This window comes from Rhinopithecus roxellana, chromosome 14, assembly GCF_007565055.1.
Source record: "Rhinopithecus roxellana isolate Shanxi Qingling chromosome 14, ASM756505v1, whole genome shotgun sequence".
NCBI lineage: Eukaryota > Metazoa > Chordata > Mammalia > Primates > Cercopithecidae > Rhinopithecus > Rhinopithecus roxellana.
Genome location: NC_044562.1, coordinates 99,288,820 through 99,310,991, shown reverse-complemented (window position 1 = coordinate 99,310,991; position 22,172 = coordinate 99,288,820). Strand labels below are relative to the sequence as shown.

Below are 22,172 nucleotides of genomic sequence, written 5' to 3'. Positions count from 1 at the left end.
CATTATAGCAACCCAAATGAACCATGACATTTACTATAATAATGTGTATTATAGATAAAAAATCATTATTCTGTCATAATAGGAAATAGGATTTTAAACATTTTTTATAAATTATCATTAAAATAAGGAATGCTATTGATAACTTCCACAATATTCAGTTTTGTAGCAGATCTATGTTCTTAATTCTTTGAAATACTTCAAAGGAAATGAAGCTGTTAGTTGACTATAAATGACTACCATCTCTAAATGCTTGGGTTTACAAGTTTAATTTAACTCTAATTCTAACACTTTAAACCAAATGTCAGTGTTTTCTTTTCTTTCTAAATATGACATGCTGTGGAATCAGTCACTTTACAGATTGATAGGTAGTACAAAAGATTCTCTTTTGATTTATCTTCAGGATATACTTTTATTCTCAGTTGTGTGTGCTGGATAAATCATGGGAGTACTTTACAAATGCATGACAAAATGAGCTAGCATTAAATAAATGTCCCTGGGATACTGATTGAATAAACTCGATAGCTATACAAAGATCTTATTGAAAATACAGTTTCACTTCTCACCAAATCTGCTTGCCTTTCAGTAATCTGAACTACAATTTATCATTCTGGAAATGTGAGAGTCAACCAGCCTTCATTCTTCCCTCTCCTTTATCTCCCAACAATACCAGGGTTTCCTTTCCTTCTCTAACATCTCTTAAATCACTCCATTTCTTTCTAACCCTACTGCCTCTGCCTCCATCCTTGCCACTGCCATCTCATTTGGCTTTCAAATACAGCTTTCTAACTTGTCTTCTCACATAAATTCTTTCTACCTTCCAAACTATCCTCTACCTTTACAACCAACCATTTCATTCCTTGTTCAACACCCTTCAGTTACTTCCCCTTGCTCCTGAGATAAAATTCAGATTCCATGATATGGTATAAAGGAGAATTGGCAAAATGGTAAAAGTCATGACTCATGTCAATATATAAAATTTAAAAAAAGTCAAAAATATTTTGTAATGTAAGATACTACAACCATTTTAAGGGCTAGACATACATAGACAATAAGGATGCTGAAATGAAATTTTAATGGATAAAAAGCTGTATTGTACTGGGGAGTTATACATGATATAAATGATGAATTGATGGGTGCTGACGAGTTGATGGGTGCAGCACACCAACATGGCATAAGTATACATATGTAACAAACCTGCACGTTATGCACATGTACCCTAGAACTTAAAGTATAATAATAAAAAAAAAAAGGCATAAGTAATTGAAAAAAAAAAGCTGTATTGTAAAGAACAAAAATGTAACATTTATTATCATATTTTTATATGACTAATATTATTACTGAAAACAATTCATTTTAATTTTTATAAATACGAATCATTTGCACCTCCATTAGCTCACTATGGGTTAACTTGGACCTCTACGAAGTGTCAAAATTGTCTGGCCAAGGATAAAGGGTCAGAGCCCTATAGAATCAGATAACCTGAAGGCTCCTCTAGGAACAACACATTGCATTCTATTGAAAGGACTCCCCGTATTCCTTTTGTCCAAAGCCTTTCACAATTTTTACTGACAGTGGCTTGCAAGGCTTTGCGCTCTGGCCCCAGCTCTACATCCTCCTCATCTGATAATAATCCTCTTTGTCTGTACTCCATCCATTCTGGAGTTTGACTCCCAAACATTTATTTCTCTCCTTGTTCTCAGAGCTTTAACACTTGTTATCCCCTTTTGTGGAACATTTCTTCCTGTACTTTTTTTTTTCTTTTTTTCTACAGGTCTCTGTTTAAAAGACCACTTCCTCAAGGCAGCCTCTATGAAACATGACTCACTTAGAACTTCCTTTGGTATATTCCAGGACATTGTCTTAGTAACACTAATTGTTACTAAATTGTAATTGCTTGATTACTACTTATACTGTCCTTTAGTCTGAAAATTATAGGGGGACAGGGACTGTCTTTTTTATCATGAATCTCTATGGAGCTATTATTGAAGGAGCTCAATATGTATTTATAAATGTATTAAAATCTTCCTCAAAGGTTTATATTTATTTATTGTTTTTATCAACATTGCTGCATTTTAAAATATAATAATGATAAGTAATAGTGTTTTTAAAAATTATATAAATAGTAAGCATATATTGAAGTTTATCTTATACACTAATTTATTCCAAAGTATGGCATAAAAGTTACTAGCCAGCTGAATTTATAAAATTTGGTGCATTTCTCACTGAGCAGATAAAAGAGCTACTATCATATTTTTATCCATTCAGTGAGAGGTACCAAACAGTTACTGTGTTACAAAGTAGGAATTCAAGCATCAAAATCAGAGAGAGCTCATGTGCACATACTCATGTGGATTTCAGAGGCAAATGCAAATATTTATGAGTTCCGTAGTAGGCTTCAGAAACAGGCACAGTGGTAGCAAAAGATAAAATGATTAGTTCTGCTTTGGTATGTACAAAAGTGTCCATAGGGAAAAATTGCTAGAAGTGATGTGAGGGTTTCAAAAGGATGTAAGGGAGGCCATTTCATCCTGATGAATGGGCAGGAACAAATCACAGAGGCACGATGCATTTCAGGAAAATAAAACAGTTCAGTGTCGTTGCAGCATAGCATACATTTAAGGTAGAGGCCACAGACAGATTCAAAATGGCCTTGAATGCCATACAAAAGAATTTACACCAAAACCCACAGGAAAATCCAGCCACTTAAGAGTTTTCAGTAGGTTTGGGTTTTTAGAATGTATTAGAATGTAACACAGCAGTTCCCAAAGTGCTCTTCACTAGAAGGTCATTGGTTAGAATTTTGCTCTTTATGTGTCTTTTAATCAAAGATAATAGAAAATAAAGTAAGCTTTCCTCATGCGTCTTATTTAGTCTGTGTGCAGGTCCAATGTACCATACAAAACTTCCCTAAGAAATGGTGTTCTTAGGGAAGAGTGGGAACTCCATTGTACAGAGGATAGGCAACAGTGTCCTCTCTCACTTATGGGTTTGCTTTCAGCATGTGGCTGAGTATCACAGGTTGCATTCCTGGTTAAGTGGTTTTTGTAGATAATATTGTTAATCCTAACTAAATGAACCCTTCACAAAATAGGAAGTTTAAGAACATTCTTTAAGAAAGCCTTGGATTGAAGAGAAATTATAATACAAATTACAAATGAGGGGGGAGCAGTATCGAGATGACACGGCTACTCCCTGCTGTTCTTTTGCTGTACTCCAAGGTTAAAAAGCAGTGATGATCTATTCAAATCTGACAAGAAAGTGGTGAAAACTGAAATGATTAAGAAGACTATATGAAATACGGATTTCCATATACTATATTTAATTATGAACTTTGACCTAACTGTATAATGTGTCCTGACACATGAGCTAGTAATAGCATGTGACCTTCAAAATTTTCATTACTCTTTCAAACAAAGCATCTATAAAATAAAGGCATATGTATTTTTTTTCTGGGAATGTTTAAAGTTATACAATACTGATCTAACGAGGTGTCTTGCTATATCTGGTGAAATGGAGCATCCATAAAACGTACAAATAACAGGTACACATATCAGGGAGGCATGCTCAAAAATCTTTTCACTAAATACTAAGGGATGACTGTACTTACATTATTTGCAACAAACAGCCTTTAGAACAGAAATTATCTCCCAGGGACCTGTAAAAGTAAATACATGCGGTCATGCAAATCACGTTGATTAAATATCATAGTTTGACAAGAAAAGATTCATTCAGAGTATGAATCTCATGAAAATTTTTTTAACCATTTATGTTATCATCTCTTCAGTCTACTCAACTGCTTATGTTGATGCACTGAAAGTCAGGGCTTTCAAGAATCTCTCAAAAGTTCTTGATGATTTTCTAGAATGTTAATTCTTAGTCTGACACATTTATTTTGCACAAGCTTATTTCTTGATACTCCACTTTGTACTAATTCCATTGATCAGCATACAAGTTAGTATTATATCTTTTTTTTCAAGACTAAACCTCAATTCTATTTTTATTCAAGAGACAGAATACTCTTGCCAAATAATAGGCCTATAAAAATTTACTTATGTTTTATTTATTTATTTATTTTTTAATTTTATTTATTTATTTTTTTTGAGACGGAGTCTCGCTCTGTCGCCCAGGCTGGAGTGCAGTGGCCGGATCTCAGCTCACTGCAAGGTCCGCCTCCCAGGTTTACGCCATTCTCCTGCCTCAGCCTCCCGAGTAGCTGGGACTACAGGCGCCAGCCACCTCGCCCGGCTACTTTTTTGTATTTTTTAGTAGAGACGGGGTTTCACCGTATTAGCCAGGATGGTCTCGATCTCCTGACCTCGTGATCCGCCCGTCTCGGCCTCCCAAAGTGCTGGGATTACAGGCTTGAGCCACCGCGCCCGGCCAAAATTTACTTATGTTTTAATATAATCTCATTATATCTTAGTTTCTTCAAAATAAAGTTACTATTAAATGTCACATTGAGGAATCTCACTCTCAGCATGTTGGTAATTCTTCTATATCATGATTTTTGTGGTCTCACCTGATTGGGAATACCATTGAAGACATGTATTAAAGAAAATTGCAAAACAGAATTGATTTGACATCTGTAATTTGAAAAGAAAATGGAGGTTCAGTAACTATGTGGTGAGTTCATAATGGACAAAGATGTATAAATCATCTAATAATCCAATTAATAAACACTATTGAGTTAGGGATTGATCTAGATAGTAAGAATCAGCGGTAAACAGATAAGCAAGGTCTCTTCTTTTATGGAGCATGTGTTCATGGAAGGATAAACATCAATTTAAAAGGTGAACAAATAATTAAACATTTCATTGAACATAATAAAACAGTGTAATGTGTATTATGGCAGGGAAGCCTGAATACTTTTCAAACAACTAACTTGTACTTCCACTCTCTTGGCTATCAACGCCTGATTAAAGTGGCCTAGCAGAAAGAAAAACGTAAAAGAAGAAATACCTATTAAAAATAAATACTCTTCTTTAAAATTAAGTTTGAGGTTTACCAGAGGCATAATTCTGTCAAAAGTAGAAGTAAAGACTGGACTAGCACAGGAAAGAGAGTTGAAGTATCATGCTTTTTAGTTGTTACTAAAGCTGTTAACTTTATGTTATACCTCAAGAGATAATGTGGTTAAAAAAAAAATGAAAATACATAAACTTGATATACGAATTGCTATAGGCAAATTGCTCATTTCAGCCTGAGCATATGTGACAATTTCTTGCCAATTTTTAAAGATAACCATTTTAGATAGCCACTTCAGTTTTCTAAAAACTGTCTTGAATGTGTAACTAGTAATTCCCAAATTTCCTCTATGTATAAACATAACTCCTGTTATTCCTAGGTGATAGTCATATACTATGGAGAGATGTTGTTTTTTTGTTTGTTTGTTTGTTTTGATCTGTTGTGTTTCCGTGGTAGTGTTAAAGAAGAGAGGGTTGGTGATATGAACATTTACATTGCTACTGTCATGAAAAACCTTGAAATTCTGAAACACTCATTTTTCTAAGGATTAGAAATCCATTCTTGTCTTAATGTTTTGTTTCACTTTTTCCATGTATCTATTGACTTTTAAGAGAAGTGTTAGATGCTTTTCTGATACTAGAAGTTAAATTACAGGAAAAAAAACACTATTTAAAGATCAGATTGATATCTAAAATGTTGTCATATTTAACTGCTTTAGACTGGGCTGGTACAAGATGCTGGATGACTCTTTGGTGTAGTTAGATAATACCTTGATGTTCACCAGTTTATGATGGTGACATATTCTCAGGTCACCAGAGGAGGAATCGGGTATGGTACTTAGGACAAACAACAGTAAGTGCTTTAACAATTCAACACTAAAAATTGAATGCCTTAGCACAGTGTTTCTTAACCATATAAAGTCTAAAATAGATATTCTCAATCAGAAGATAGTCACTTAAAGACTCAGACAATTTAGCTGGGTATAGTGGCACATGCCTGTAGTCCTGGCTACTTCGGAGGCTAAGTTTGGGAGGATCCCTTCAGCTTAGGAGGCGAAGCTACAGTGAGTCATGATCAAGCCTCTGCACTCTAGCCTGGGCTTAAGAGTGAAACCCTATCTCAGTAAATTAGATGGATAGATAGATACATAGATAGATAGATAGATAGATAGATAGATAGATAGACCGATAGACAGACAGACTGCTTTCACTTTCTGGCTCCACCTTCCCTAAGGACCTTAGAGTTTTCTGTGTTTGGCTGTTTTCTAGGGAAATTATAGAGAGGATCCCAAATAGAAAAAGTGACACAAATCACTTTCACCCATATTCAGTTGCCCTGAACTCACGCAACTGCCAGAGAGGCTAGGAAATGCCCAGGGAGCGATGCTGTAATCTCTTTCATAGTGAGGGAAATTTATGTATTCTGGTGCCCAGGGACCATAAAGATTAAATATCACTGTACGAAATGCCTACTACACTTCTCAATTTAGAATTATTAAGTAAAATAAGTGAAGAGAATTATTATACATCTAGGATGCAGCAAGATGAATTTTTTACTGTTTTTAGAAATGTTTGCATTGTGGGTGTGATGGATAGGTATGTTTGAAGTAGCCTAAATAATTTAAATATGAATATATTTTTCCTTCTTGGCTCTTGTAACCTCTAACTGAATACTCTTTTCTACTCATTTCAAGTTACTTTTTTTTTTTTTTTTTTTGAGACAAAATTTCGCTCTGTTTCCCAGGCTGGAGTGCAATGACATGATCTCGGCTCAGTGCAACCTCCGTCTCCCGGGTTCACGCGATTCTCCTGCCTCAGCCTCCAGAGTAGCTGTGATTACAGCTATTTAAAAAATTATCTGGTCCACCATGCCCAACTAATTTTTTATATTTTTAATAGAGATGGAGTTTCACCATTTTGGCCAGGCTGGTCTTGAACTCCTGACTACAGGTGATCTACCGCCTCAGGCTCCCAAAGTGCTGGGATTACAGGTATGAGCCACCACACCCAGCCAAGTTACTTTTTTGTTTTGTTTTGTTTTTAAAGCCAATATCTTAACAAAGTAAGGTGTAAAAGAGAATATGCCAAGAGGGAAAAAAGACACTCTGAGAAGTTAAGACAAACAATTGGGAAAGTTGTCAAAACCAACCAACAGACAAACAAAAATAATAGATTTGTTTTAGCAAAGGACTTGGCTAAAAGTTACAAACCTAATATATGCAATACACAAGACTACTTCATCATCTTTTTTTCTTACCGTCTCATGTTCTTTTTCAAGTCAAAAAGGGACATATTCTTATACCTGGAAGTTTAAGGGAAAGACTTCCAACTGAACTCTATGTTGAGGGTGCAAATCATGTTATGAAGGCTCAATTTCTCTATCCACATCAGAAAAGTTGCCTCCTGTGTCAGGCAGGATGCCCACTGGCACTTACCAGTTTACTACCCATAGGGGAAGAGACATAGGATGTGATTTCTATCTCAGCTGAGTTTGTAAGGAATATACCTCTTCCTACATCTTCTTCCCTTCCTTCTTGATTGTATTGGCAATCGTACTATCTTAAATCATATTTACATAAAGATGTCATTAACATTTTTATATGTATAGGCACTATTTAACATCTTAATTTTACAGTGGAATTAAGCAACTTTCTAAGATTACACAGGTAGAAATTAGTATTTTCTTACTCCTTCAGTCTGTTTATTCTCTTTTCTTGCAACATATAGGTCATATATACATAATTTATTTTTAGATACTTGCCCATAGTTTAACTTCTTTTTAGCTCAGTCATTGTAGATGTTGCCGTAGACTTGTTGGCTAAAACTGATTTTATTTTGGTTTGATTTTTTGTACAACTGATTTTTATAATGTAAATGATATTTGATATCATCAAGATGAAAAATATATATATTTTATAATTCTAGAAAAAAGCAAATAGCAGGGCATGAATCATATATATCATTGAAGCAGACTTAATTGTTTTAATTTGATTTTGATTAAATTTCATAGCAGTGAAGCTGTGAATGGCTCCCTCATTTCTGAGTAACCCCTATAGATCTTGATTCACCTTCCATTCCCAGTTATAGGAACTGTATGATATTGTACAACTTAAGAAAAAATCATAATAAAATACGTGATGACTTTTAAGCTAAGATAAGATAATGTAAAATATTTTTAGTTCTGTGAATGAACAAGAAATGAAGCTAATTAATTAAAACTATTGGGAATTCATTTGAAGCAGTCTGTGATTAAACACAGGCTTTATCACTGAACAATTAAGTAAATTTGGCCTTAGGTATCTTTCCTCATTCCCCAGAGAATGAGTGATGAAATTCTGGTTTAGAGTTATACTTTATTACAGATTTATCTATTATAATTGATTCAGCTTGGATATAAAAATTCCATTGGAATAACTGATGCAAAGAACATATTATGTAAATGTGTAAACCTCCCATGAGTTAACTTTAATTTCAACAATAAAAGAAAATATAACTTCTCCGACCATTTCCCCAGATTAGTGCAACATAGTAAGAATGAAATAAGTTATAGTGGTTTGCATTATTAAGAATATGTTATACAAGAATTATTTAAATAAAATATTGTTAGACATCCATGGTTAAGTACAGAAAATAAATAATGTTAGAATAACATTTAAATAGAATAATATTAGTAAAGAATAATTGACCAGTTGCTTCTTCTTGAGGGAATGTTTTTGTTGAAAATATGTATTTTAGAATGCATAAATCCCAAACTTTGTCTTTTTTTGAGATTGGCATGTGTACTGATAATAAATTCATTGGCATTTACAAGATGTTCTTTCCTGTGAATTCTGTTACGAATGACATATTGAAAAATTGTATACAAGAAATAAATGAATGAAAATAATGAGGCATAAATTCAGGTAAGACATTCTAATATTGATAAATTGCCAAAGAATATCCTCCTTAGTAGCAAATCAGCTTATCCTTCAAAATATATCATTTGAAACAATATGAACTAAGTTAGCAGAGTGTAAACTTGTAGTTTATGTATAAATTGTCTTTCCGAAAGGTCTGTCATCCAACTCTTCTTTTAACCATATATCTTTCCAAGTGAAGTTGTTCTTTGAAGAGAGAAAGCTATAGCTCCAAAATTCAAACTCTGGAGCAATAATTATTAAACTGTAGCTTTAATAATGTAAAGTTACACTTAACCATTTTGTAGCTTTGAATCAATCGGGTCGGGATTGATTGGACAACAATAGAACAGGTTATGATGGTATAATTGTTTTTCCTTAATGTCAGTTATTTAAGAGTAGGGGAGCCAGGGTGGTGGCTCATAGCTGTAATCCCAGTACCTTGGGAGGCGGAGGCAGATAGATTCCTTGAGCCCAGGAGTTCAAGATTGTCTTGAGCAACATGGCAAAAGCTCATCTCTTAAAAAAAAAAATACAAAAATTAGGCAGGTATGATGGTGTGCCTAGACCCAGCTACTCAGGAGACTGAGGTGGGATAATCACTTGAGCCCAGGACTTTGAGGCTGCAGTGAGCTGTGACTGTGTGTGCCACTGCAACCCAGCCTGAATGACAGAGCAAGGCTCTGTTTCAAAAAAAAAAAGTGATGGATATAATATTTCTTGATTCACGTTTAAAGAACATTATGAAGAATTTTTTAAAATTAAATCTGGATATATTAGCTTCTTATGAGGGACCCTATGAATGTATGTATTTCAACAGTGAATATTTATATTCTGCATGATTAAAATATTATTTAGAGAAGCAAGCATTAAACTACTATGGTTATTTTTCTATGATGAGAAAAATTCCTTTTCTTTTCTTTTTTCTTTTTTGAGACAGGGTTTCACTTTGTCGCCCATGTGGGAGTGCAGTGGAACGATCTTAGATCTTGGCTCACTGCAGCCTCTGCCTCCAGGGCTCCGAGACGCTCCCACCTCAGCCTCCCAAAGTATATGGAGTAGAGGTGTGAGCCATTGCTCCTGGCCAAGAAAGATTTCTTACAACAGAGTTAAAGCTGGAAGGAGTCTTGGAGATGCTATGAACTCCAAGACTTCCTTTTACTTTAGAGATGAAAGACTAAGAAGGTTTGGATAATTTACCCAGGTTATATAGCTAATTGACACAATTTGAACCACAACTGAGGGTTTTAGGAAGGAGCTCAGGGCTATTCCACCATGCTCTTTTCTTTCATTCTTTCATGTCACCTCCCCGCTTCTTCCATCCTTCCCTTCTTTCTTTCTTGCTTCCTTTTCATATGCCTGGAGTTTTTACCATTACTCTAAAACTATCTTAAGCACTGGTGTTATGAAGATAAAGAGACACTGACAATAAAAGCTCAAATTTTATGATTAAAAAAAAGAATACTTTTAAATTCGGAGTACAAGTACAGTTTCTTACGAAGGTAAACTTGTGTCATGGGAGTTGGTTGTACAGATTGTTTCATCACTCAGGTATTAATCCTGGTACTCACTAGTTATTTTTGCTGATTCCCTCCCTCCTCCCACCGTCCAACCTCTGAAAGGCCCCAGTGTGTGTTGTTTCACTCTCTGTGTCCATGCGTTCTCATTGTTCAGCTTCCACTTATGAGTGAGAACATGTGGTGTTTGGTTTTCTGTTCTTGTGTTAGTTTGCTGAGGATGATGGCTTCCAGCTTCATCCATGTCCCTGTAGAGGGTATGACTTTATTCCTTTTTTTATGGTTATATAGTTTCCATGGTGTACATGTTCCACATTATCTTTATTCAGTCTATTATTGATGGTTATTTAGGTTGAATCCATGTATTTGCTGTTGTGAATAGTGCTGTAATGAACATACACATGCATGTGTCATTATAGTAGAATGATTTATATTCCTTTGGGTATATATCCAGTCATGGGATTGCTGGGTTGAATGGTATTTCTGTTTTTAGGTCTTTGAGGAATTGCCACACTGTCTTCCACAATGGCTGAACTGGTTTACATTCACACCAACAGTGTATAAGCATTTGTTTTTCTCCACAACCTCACCAGCATCTGTTATTTTTTGACTTTTTAATATTAGCCATTCTGACTGGTATGAGATGATATCTCATTGTGGTTTTAATTTTTACTTTCCTGGCCAGGTGCAGTGGCTCACACCTGTAATCCCAGCACTTTGGGAGGCCGAGTCAGGTGGATCATGAGGTCAGGAGATTGAGACCATCATGGCTAACATGGTGAAACCCCATCTCTACTGAAAATACAAAAATTAGCTGGGCATGGTGGTGGGTGCCTGTGGTCCCCACTACTCAGGAGGCTGAGGCAGGAGAATGGTGTGAACCCGGGAGGCAGAGCTTGCAGTGAGCCAAGATTGCGCCACTGCACTCCAGCCTGGGCAGAAGAGTGAGACTCTGTCTCAAAAAAAAGTAATTTCTCTAGTAATTAGTGATGTTTAGCTTTTTTCATATGATTATTGGCCACACATATGTCTTCTTTTGAAAAGTGTCTGTTCATGTCTTTTGTTCACTTTTTTTATGGGGTCATTTGTTTTTTTCTCGTCAATTTGTTTAAGTTCCTTATAGATACTGGACATTAGACCTTTGTCAGATACAGAGTTTGCAAAGTTTTCTCCCATTTTGTAGATTGTCTGTTTACTGTTGATAGTTTTTTTTTTTTTTTTTTTTTCTGTGCTGAAACTCTTTAGTTTAATTTTATCCCATTTGGCAATTTTTTGCTTTTGTTGTAATTGCTGTGGGTGCCTTCATCATGAAATCTTTGCCTCTGTCTGTGTCCTAAATAGTATTGCCTAGATTGTCTTCCAGGGTTTTTATAGTTTCAGGTTTTACATTTAAATCTTTAGTCCTGAGTAAATTTGTATATGCGGTCTAAGGAATGGATTCAGTTTCAGTCTTCCACATATGGCTAGTCAGTTATCCCACCAGCATTTATTGAATTGGGAGTCGTTTTTCCATTGCTTATTTCTGTCACCTTTGTCAAATATCAGATAGTTGTAGGAGTGTGATCATTTTTCTGGGCTCTCTATTCTGTTCCATTGGTCGATGTGTCTGTTTTTGTACCACTACCATGCTGTGTTGGTTACTGTAGCCCTGCAGCATACTTTGAAGTCAGGTAGCATGATGCCTCCAGCTTTGTTCTTTTTGCTTAGGATTGCCTTGGCTATGCAGGTCTTATTTGTTTCCATATGCATTTTAAAATAGTTTTCTCTAGTCCTGTGAAGAAAGCATAGAGTCTATAAATTGCTTTGGGGAGTATGATCATTTTAATGATATTGATTCTTCCTTTCCATGAGCATGGAATGTTTTTCTATTTGTTTGTGTCATCTCCGACTTCTTTGAGCAAGGGATTGCAGTTCTCCTTGTAGATCTCTTTCACCTACCTAGTTAGCTGTATTCCTAGGTATTTTATTCTTTATGTGGCAACTGAGAATTATAGTTTGTTGCTTGATTTTGTTCTTAGCTTGACTGTTGTTGGTGTATAGGAATGCTCATAAGTTTTTCACGTTGGTTTTATATCCTGAGACTTTGCTGAAGTTGTTTATCAGCTTAAGAAGCCTTTGGGCTGAGACCATAGGGTTTTCTAGATATGGAATCATGTTATCTGCAAACAGGGGTAGCTTGACTCCCTCTCTTTCTATTTGTTTATTTATTTATCTTGCCTGATTGCTCTGGCCAGAACTTTCAACATTGTGTCAAATAGGAGGAGAGAGATAGGGTATCCGTGTCTTATGACAGTTTCAAGGGGAATGCTTCCGGCTTTTGCTTCTATTGAGATATTGATAACCTTGTAATTTTTTCCTTTAGTTCTGTTTACGGATGAATCACATTTATTTACTTGCATATATTTAACCAACCTTGTTTCCTGGGAATGAAGCCTACTTAATCGTAATGGATAAACTTTTTGATGTGCTGCTGGATTTGGTTTGCCAGTATTTCATTGAGGATTTTTGCATGAATGTTTATCAAAAATATTGACCTGAAGTTTTCTTTTTTGCATGTGTCTCTGCCAGATTTTGGTATCAGGATGATACTGGTCTCGTAGAATGAGTTAGGAGGGAGGGCCTCCTCAATTTTTTGGAATAGTTTCAGTAGGAATGGTACCAGCTCTTCTTTATACATCTAGTAGAATTCAACTGTGAATCCATCTGGTCCTGGGCTTGTTTTGCTTTGTAGGCTATTTATTACTGCTCAATTTCAGAGCTCATTATTGGTCTGTTCATGGATTCAGTTTATTCCTGGTTCAGTTTTTGGAGGGTCCAGGAATTTATCCATTTCTCTAGATTTTCTGGTTTATGAGCATAGAGAAAGGCCAGGTCACAGACCTCTCAGCTGAAATCCTCTATGCCAGAAGAGATTGGGAGCCAATATTCAGCATTCTTAAATAAAAGAAATTATAACCCAGAATTTCATATCTGGCCAAACTAAGCTTCATAAGCAAAGGAGAAATAAGATCCTTTTCAGACAACGAAATGCTGAGGGAATTTGTTACCACCAGACCTGCCTTGCAAGAGTTCCCCAAGGAAGCACTGAATATGAAAAGGAAAGGTTGTTAGTAGCCACTACAGAAACACACTGAAGTACACAGACCAGTGATACTGTAAAGCAACCACATAAACAAGTCTGCAAAATAAGCAGCTAAACATCATGATGACAAGAGCAAACCCACACATATCAATAGTAACCTTAAATGTAAATAGGCTAAATGCCCCAATTGAATGACACAGAATGGCAATCTGGATAAGGAACCAAGACCCATTGGTGTGCTGCCTCTAAGAGATCCATCTCACATGCAATGACACACATAGCCTCAAAATAAAAGGATGGAGGAAAATCTTGCAGGCAAATGGCAAACAGAAAAAAAAGCAGAGGTTGCAATTCTAATTTTTATCAAAACAGACTTCAAACCGACAAAGATCAAAAAAAGACAAAGAAAGTCATTACATAGTGGTAAAAAATTCAATTCAGCAAGAAGATCTAACTATTGTAAATCTATATACTTCCAACACAGGTGCACCTAGATTCATAAAGCAAGTTCTTAGAGACCTTTGAAGAGACTTACATTCCCACACAATAATAGTGGGAGACTTTAACACCTCACTGACAATATTAGACAAATCATCAAGACAGAAAATTGACTGAGATATTCAGGACCTGAACCCAGCACTGGATTGAATAGACCTGATAGATATCTATAGAACTCTCCACCCAAAACCAACAATATATAGTCTTCTCATTGCCTCATGGCAATTACTCTAAAATTGATTACACAATTGAAAATAAAACACTCCTCAGCAAATGCAAAAGAACTGAAATCATGACAGTCTCTTGTACCACAGCATAATCAAATTTGACATTAAGACTAAGAAATTCACTCAAAACTATACAATTATATGGAAATTGAATAACCTGCTCCTGAATGACATGATAAATAATAAAAATATGCAGAATTCAAGAAGTTTTTGAAACTAATGAGAACAAAGATACTATGTCCCAGAATGTCTGGGACACAGCTAAGGAAGTGTAAAGAGGGAAATTTATAGCACTAAAGGACTACATCAAAAAGTTAGAAAGATCTCAAGTTATTGTAACAGCGTAATATCACAACTAAAAGAATTAGAGCAAACAAATACCAAAGCTAGCAGAAGACAAGAAATAACCAGCATTGGAACTGAACTGGAGGAGAGAGACGTGAAAAACATTCATAAAATCAATTAATCCAGGAGCTGTTTTTCTGGAAAAATAAATAAATAAATAAATAAATGGATAGACCACTGGCTAGACTAATAAAGAGAAAAGGAGAAAATTCAAATAAACACAGTCAAAAATAACAAAGGGGATATTACAACTGACCCCACAGAAATACATATGTTATGATTTTTTTAAATGCAAACAAAACATTTGAAACTTACCCAGACAGAAGTCTAATTAAGCAATCCCTTAGATGGTGCATAAAGAGCACCCTTCCCAGCCTTAAAGCCATGCTGGGTAGTAGGGTAAGAACTGCCTTAATATTTTATTCAGATGTTCATCTTCAACCACACTTAAAGAGCTTCTGCAACTCTCAACTTTATAAATACAGTAAAGCATAAATTATATGGAGAAAGACCTAATTCATTCTTGTAAGAAAAAAGGTATATATATATATGTAGTTCACTATACAATTAACACAAATATTATTACATATGATAAACCATAGATTATATACAGTGTTTCAGGCTTTTCTCATTGAAGAACTTGGAACATTTTTCAGCCAATAGATACGTCTATTCAACTCTGAATGGATCCTGTTTTCCTAACATCGCTCAGACGCTTCTGTGCATCCAACTTGGCAAATAATGTCTCTTTTTTTCCTTTATTGGAGTTACTGGTGTCATTTGCAGTTGTCTTAACTTTTGTCACTGCTTTCCTAAAGGGGGTATGCTTTAATACACTTTAAAAATGCTCAATGTTTATTTTACTTCCTGTCTTCAATGTTTATTTTACTTCCTGTCTTCAATATGACTTAGATATAAAGTTCTGCATCTCTGTTTTGATTCAAAAATTTTGCGTCCTGTGTTTTTAATGCTGATTCTCTACTTGTTATGTATCTACTGTGGCACAAAAAGTAAAACTTAATCTTAAATTATTTCATTTTTCAGAAAATGTACATTACTAATTTGAATAGTTCAATTTGAATAGGCCCTTCACTGCGTAGAAATGATATTTATTTTGCAAATTAAAGAGAGCAAGGGCAGGAGAAGAGAGGGTAGAAAATAAAAAGGATATAGTCACCAAGCATCATTGTCTACTTATGCAACAGGTACATAAATGTAATTCCTCCCCAATAAAAATATGACCGAAATAGAGAATGCATAATGTAAGAAGTGACTCATTTTACTTACTCTGATAGATATTGTGATCTGGAAACATAGAATTCCCTTATGGCCTTATGACGTTATCCAAGCCGATGGTCATTTTCAGTTTATGCTTTGCAATGTTCAATACATAAAAATAAAAAGAGAACAGAGCAATAAATAAAATATACCTGCAACAATTGGATTAAATAATAGTTAAGTTAAAGCAACAAGAAACTGATAGGGTGAAGTAGCCTGAGACAATCTCTATTTTATGTATTTCATATTCTGTTTTGATTCACTAAAAATGCCTTTATCTTCATCATGTCCTATTTGGTCACAACTAAAATCTGCATTAAAAATATGCTCTTAATATTTCTCATTGTAGAATATTTGGAAACTGGCCAAGCAATTCTTGAAATGATGCTTCATTTGCTTCACTATCAAGAACTAGAAAAATGATTTTCATGAACTATGCCCCTAAACCATTCCTGGTTAAAACTTGAGGGTGTTTTTATTGAAGCTTGTGCTGTACATCTGAAAAACCAATGATGCCTAAAGGAGTTTGGAATCACAAGTTTGTGAGATGAAAAAAGGAAAGAATGTTCAGTTTGAAGGGAAAAGTCCAAGAAAATGGCTCTTTAAAGTAGTTTCACAAGTTTATTCTATTACTTTAGTAAGTTAATATGTATATTCTACATAGAATATATGAATCTTAAATATGTAATGAATGTTATTAAATATATCTATGTAGCATAAATGCAGTTGCAATAAAAATTGTTTGATACTTTGCTAGGTTCTACCTTGTTTTATACAGTTAAGATCCTTACAGAGAAAAGACATAATCGTATTCTAACTGATTAACTTAAGTTCTGTTAACTTGGCATACTGTTTAAAAAGGATATAAGATAATATATACTATGTGTAATGATTACCTGCAGAATTTTAACTAAAGAATAAATTAATAAGATTATATGTTATAATTCAATGAGAAAACATTCATAGAATCTAAATTCTAGATTATGCCAACTTAGGTTTCTCTTGACCCTTTACTTTGATGCTAGATACCACTGCATTGTATGGTTATTATAACCTTCCAAATAGCCTGCATATATATTCTATGTAATTCTTTATCAGTGAAATCTGCTTTTGATCCTTTCATAGAGTGTTGTTTTCTGTTGGTTTCTTATTAAAGTCATCACTCTTGGGGCCATTTCTTGTAAGTTTTAAGATGTTGCTAATCCTTGAGTAATTCTTCATTTTATCTACCACACTTATCAATGATAATTAAAAGATTGGAAATGAAAATACTGAAGTTTTTCTCTGATTGCATCATAATTTGCTGAAATATGTCACCTAAAAATTCTCAAAATTGTTTATTTTTACCATTTTCCATGACATTTACATAACATTTTCTACCTTAAGTAAAGTCACTTAAATACTAATTGCAATTCCCTATTACATATCGAGGTTTTAGAGAGATTTTTGGTTTTATTCATTTAGATATTCCCCTAATATAGCCCAAACCTGGCAGTTAGCAAACATTCATTAAATACTTACTGAATGAGGAAATAAGGGAATGGAATGTTCTATTTTGAACAAATTCAACAAAAGTAAGATTTTGAGCAATTGTTTCTGTGTAGATTTAGAATTCACTCAGAAAAAAACATTCAGGCATTTGTCATTTAAGTATGCTAAGTGTAAAAGGTTCAGGTTATAAATGGGATCTTCAGCCCTTTTAATGCAATTTAATAAATATTTAATAATTACCACATTATATGTAAAGTATAACGTTAGGCACTGTACAGGACATTGCTGTTATAAAAAGAGATACATATTCTGTCACCTGAAGCTCATGACCTATTGTGTGAAGTAGATAAAATTATATGCAACTTGGGTAGTAATGACACTAAAATTTACCTTATCTCCATGGACATTCATTTGATCTGTCTTTTCTGTAATGATATAGTAAAGTTCAGAGGAAATTGAGAAAAATGTGTTCTAAAGACTATACTGCCTCCAGAGAAATACAGGGTATTGGTTTTCCAAGTAGCACTTTCAAAAGAAGCAATATAATACTTAAAATGTATAAACTTAAAAATAAACATATAATGGTTTATAAACACCGGTATAAAATAGACTGTTTCTAACATTAAAAAAAAAAAAAATCAATTAGCTTCCTATTGCTAAGAGAGATAGTTAATCTTTTTCATTTTAGGGTTTAAACAAATTTAAGTCTGGGCACAGTGGCTCATGCTTGTAATCCCAGCACTTTGGGAGGCCGAGGTAGGCGGAATCATGAGGTCAGGAGTTCGAGACCAGCCTGGCCAGCACAGTGAAACCCCATCTCTACTAAAAATACAAAAATTAGTTGGGTGTGGTGGCGGGTGCCTATAATCCCAGCTCTTCGGGAGGCTGAGACAGAAGAATCACTTGAACCTGGGAGGCAGAAGTTGCAGTGAGCCAAGATCGTGCCACTGCACTCCAGCATGGGCAACAGGGCTAGACTCTGTCTCAAAAAAAAAAAAAAAAAAAAAAAAAAAAAAATTAATATTGAAAGCTTTTTTCTCTTTTTGAGACAGGGTATCACTCTCTTGCCCAAGCTGGAGTGCAGTGGTGTGAAAACGGCTCACTGCAGTCTTAATCTCTTGGGTTCATGCAATCCTTCCACTTCAGCTTCCTGAGTAGCTGGGACCACAGGCATGTACCACGATGCCTGGCTAAATTTTGACATTTTTTGTAGAGAGGGTCTCCCTGAGTTACCTACGCTAGTGTTGAATTCCTGACCTCAAGCAAGCCTCCTGCCTTGGCCTCCCAAAGTGCTGAGATTACAGGCATGATTCTCTGTGCCCAACCATGTTGAAGTATCTTTAAAAATTGAGATACATTTCTCAAATGTGATAAAGATAAATATGCTTTGCCCTTTCCTCTTTAAGTACAAGTATATTTTATGGCTTTCATATATAAATAAAGGCAAAACATTATATAACTCTTAGTTTATAGAAATATATAGAAATCAATGGCTTTCTTAATTATAGAATATGTTCTGTGAGAAGGATTTTCTTTTCAAGTCAATGTTAGATAAATTATTCAGAACCTCAAATTCTGTTTTACTATTTTATTTTATTTTATTTTTCTAGTTTCCTCTGGAAATAGTATCAACTACTTTCATTTTCTGCTTTGAATTACCTTAGCACTTTAAAAAAAAATGTGTATATAACAACTTGGTTAATTTTAATTGGTTTACTTACTCTCCAGTCTTTGAAGTAAGATAGAAGGAAGGTGGAGATGTTACTTAGGCGAGCATCTTTCAACACTAGAGCATTTATTCAAATGTGACTATATCAGGCAAATATTTTATGAAGATGGCATATTTATATGTTTATGATAATTTAAAAATGAATATTGATTATATAGACCTTTTACATTCATGTTTTATTAAAATTATTGTCAGTGATTTAAACTATTACTTTTTTCCACTTATCAAATGAATATTTACTTTTATATATCTCCTAAGTTCTGCAGAAGATATTTTTCAGTAACATACTGAGAATCTTGGTCTAATATCAAAAAGCGTAATATTTTCAGTATTACCATTGAAGCACAAAGCTCTTCCACATGCGGTCCTTCTTATCTTTTCCTCTTTTCATGATACGACACTGTCAACACATTATTTCATGGTATTGCAGAGGCAATTAGTTATATAAATTAAGTAATCATGCATCAACAAAGGCCTTGTGTTTGTGCCATATAGGTAATAGTCTGTGTGGAGGAACTGTAATATGGTCGAACAAATTGAATTAGGCACTTTTTAAAAGGTAACATGGAAATAATGACAATTAAATTTTATATTCTAAGTAAAGAAAAAACACTGAGCACAGTGCCAGCTATATAGTAGGTATTCATAAAAGTAATGTTCTAAGAGTAGTAATAATGATAGTAAAAATATAGTATTTCTAATGTTTTCAATTACAGTAGCAGAAATTTATTTGAGTATTAGAAAAATGTCCTGTAGATTCTTAATCCCCATGACCTAATTTGTTTTATCTATCTTTTTGTACACTAACACTTTCTAACAGGGATTTGAATAACTGTGTCAGCTAAACCGACCTTGGCATGAATTATTTTTTAAGTTTTATTTCTGTGTGTCAGCTAGTAGAGATTATATCAGATTTTGGCATTGGAACCTGCTTAAGGAAATTAATGGAGGATTAAGAGAACAAGTTCTAGACAAGAGAGATGAAAGGTTATTCGGTGGTGAAATTCAAGTGTTAAATGAAATGTCTCCTATGTCATTATTTTTATTAATATCAGTTCCTTTCAAATATTCTTGTAGTTCGTGACTTAAAACCACAACACATTTTCTAGTTTAATGTAATTCTGAAAAAAAAAGAAAAAAGAAAAAAACATCGTTGAAAGTTAGTGAATTGCTTCAGAAAATGGTGACTGGAGGTTAAATGTGATATATATATGAAATGGCTTTGTAAACTGCAGTATGCATATAAAATACCAGTGCTGTGATGATGTTGATGAAGAGGACTGGAATGAGAAGAAGTCAATATCCCCATTCACTCTCCAGAATAGGAGGGGGATATTGATGTCACTTGTGTTAATGAGCATGCCATGAACCTAGTACCCCACTGCTGGGAATGTAATCCAATGTTGTTAACCACTACTGAAGTCTAGTATGATTAATAAATCCCTTCCCAAGAGAAAGGTGGTGAAGTTGACTCAGGAGAGAGAAACAACATGTGTCTTTGTCCCGTTTCCTTAAAGGGGATACAATAAATGGGAATAACTAAAGAGTTGATGACAAGCATTTGTCTACTGTAGCTGTAACAAGTTGCAAAGAGACTATTCATTTTTTCATTTGTTCCTCCCTGTGAGACATTGTTATTTTTTATGTTTAAATTAGTTTGGTTACTGGGTATAACTTGGAGACTATAAGACATAATCTCTCTTTCAAACAAAAGATACTTTCATAGAGATAAAGAAGAATTATGCCTATAAAGGAAATGACTGACTTTTGTTTATAAATTTGCTTATAAATAGAACATCTTAGCCTTAATGTCCCCAAGTTGTATTAAGCAAGCTTTTCAACAGTGAATGAAAAAAAAAAAAAAAAAAAAAAAAAAAAAAAACATCAAATCAACGTAGAAAATTTGCTACTGCAAAATTAGGTTACAATGGAGAGAGAAACAGAGAGAGAAGAGACGAAAGAGAGGGAGAGAGACCTATTTACCCAAATAAGTGGATACTTATTTATCTATCCATCCACCGTCCATCCAGCAATATGTGTAATAATAAATTCATGATAGAAAAATATATACTAATACAAGAATATTAATTTAAAATTTCCTCATAATGTATAAATATTTTATGGATCATATTAATGGGATACTAGTGGACACTGTTAATTTTTATTACTTTTAGAAAACCGCTAAGGCAACTCTACAAACTATAAAATTAAACAGATGCCTCAAATTAATAAGACAATCAACCTTGACCTTTTGGACTTGATTGTTCTTTGCTTAGTGGTAGGGGTGGTAGGTGGGGAGAAAGGGCTGTCTGGTGCATGTATGATGTCTACCAGCATCCCAGATGTCTACCCACTAGAAGCCAGTATTACCCTCCACCTCTCACCAAGGATGACAACCACAAATATCTCCACACATTGCCAGATGTCTTCTGGAAAGCAAAACACCCCAGATGAGAACCACTGTTTTAGACCTATGTGAAGAATATTATAATCTGACATCCATGAATATATATGAAATCACAGGTGCTAACATAATTTGTTTGAAGATTAAAAGCATATTAAGCACACAGAAAAATATATTAGATACATGTACCTATTATCAATATTTAACAAATATACAGATATTATTAATGTCATGTAAAATAATTTGTGAAAAAGGAAGTGTTAGTTTAACATCAGATAACCAAAAATTCATATAGTACTTGGGAAAATTCCACAGACTTGTTCCTTATCCCAGTTTTTTTTTTATAGCACCATCAACCAAATCTCCCAAGCTAAAAACCTCAGTCATTTCTTGTTGCTTGTTCTTCCTCAATTCCCACATCCAGTAAGTCATGAAGTAGTTTTGTATTCTACCTCAAAAAGATGGCTTGGATCTCAGAGCCGTCTGATTTGTATTCACTGCCTTCCTCATCTCTTGCCTGGCAAGAAGTTTCTAACTTTTCTCTTTCCACCAACTTCTCACCAGCCTACTCCATTTTTCCCTGCAACTAAGAACATAATTCTACAAAATGATTCAAAGCCTAAATTCTCTGTATACAGTGCCACTTATTCCCCATGTAAAATTGTAAACTCCTACATTAACTTTTTCTGATCAAGTCCCTGTCCTCCCTGATTCATTTTCCATTCAGCAGTCTTAGACCTG

At 34.4% G+C, this 22,172-nt stretch overlaps 1 protein-coding gene across 4 annotated transcripts in view; it reads left to right on the top strand.

The window, feature by feature from the left end:
- Positions 1-22,172, top strand: part of ERBB4 (erb-b2 receptor tyrosine kinase 4) — a 1,183,012-nt gene that overhangs the window by 561,966 nt on the left and 598,874 nt on the right. The gene's annotated exons all lie outside the window — the stretch shown is intronic.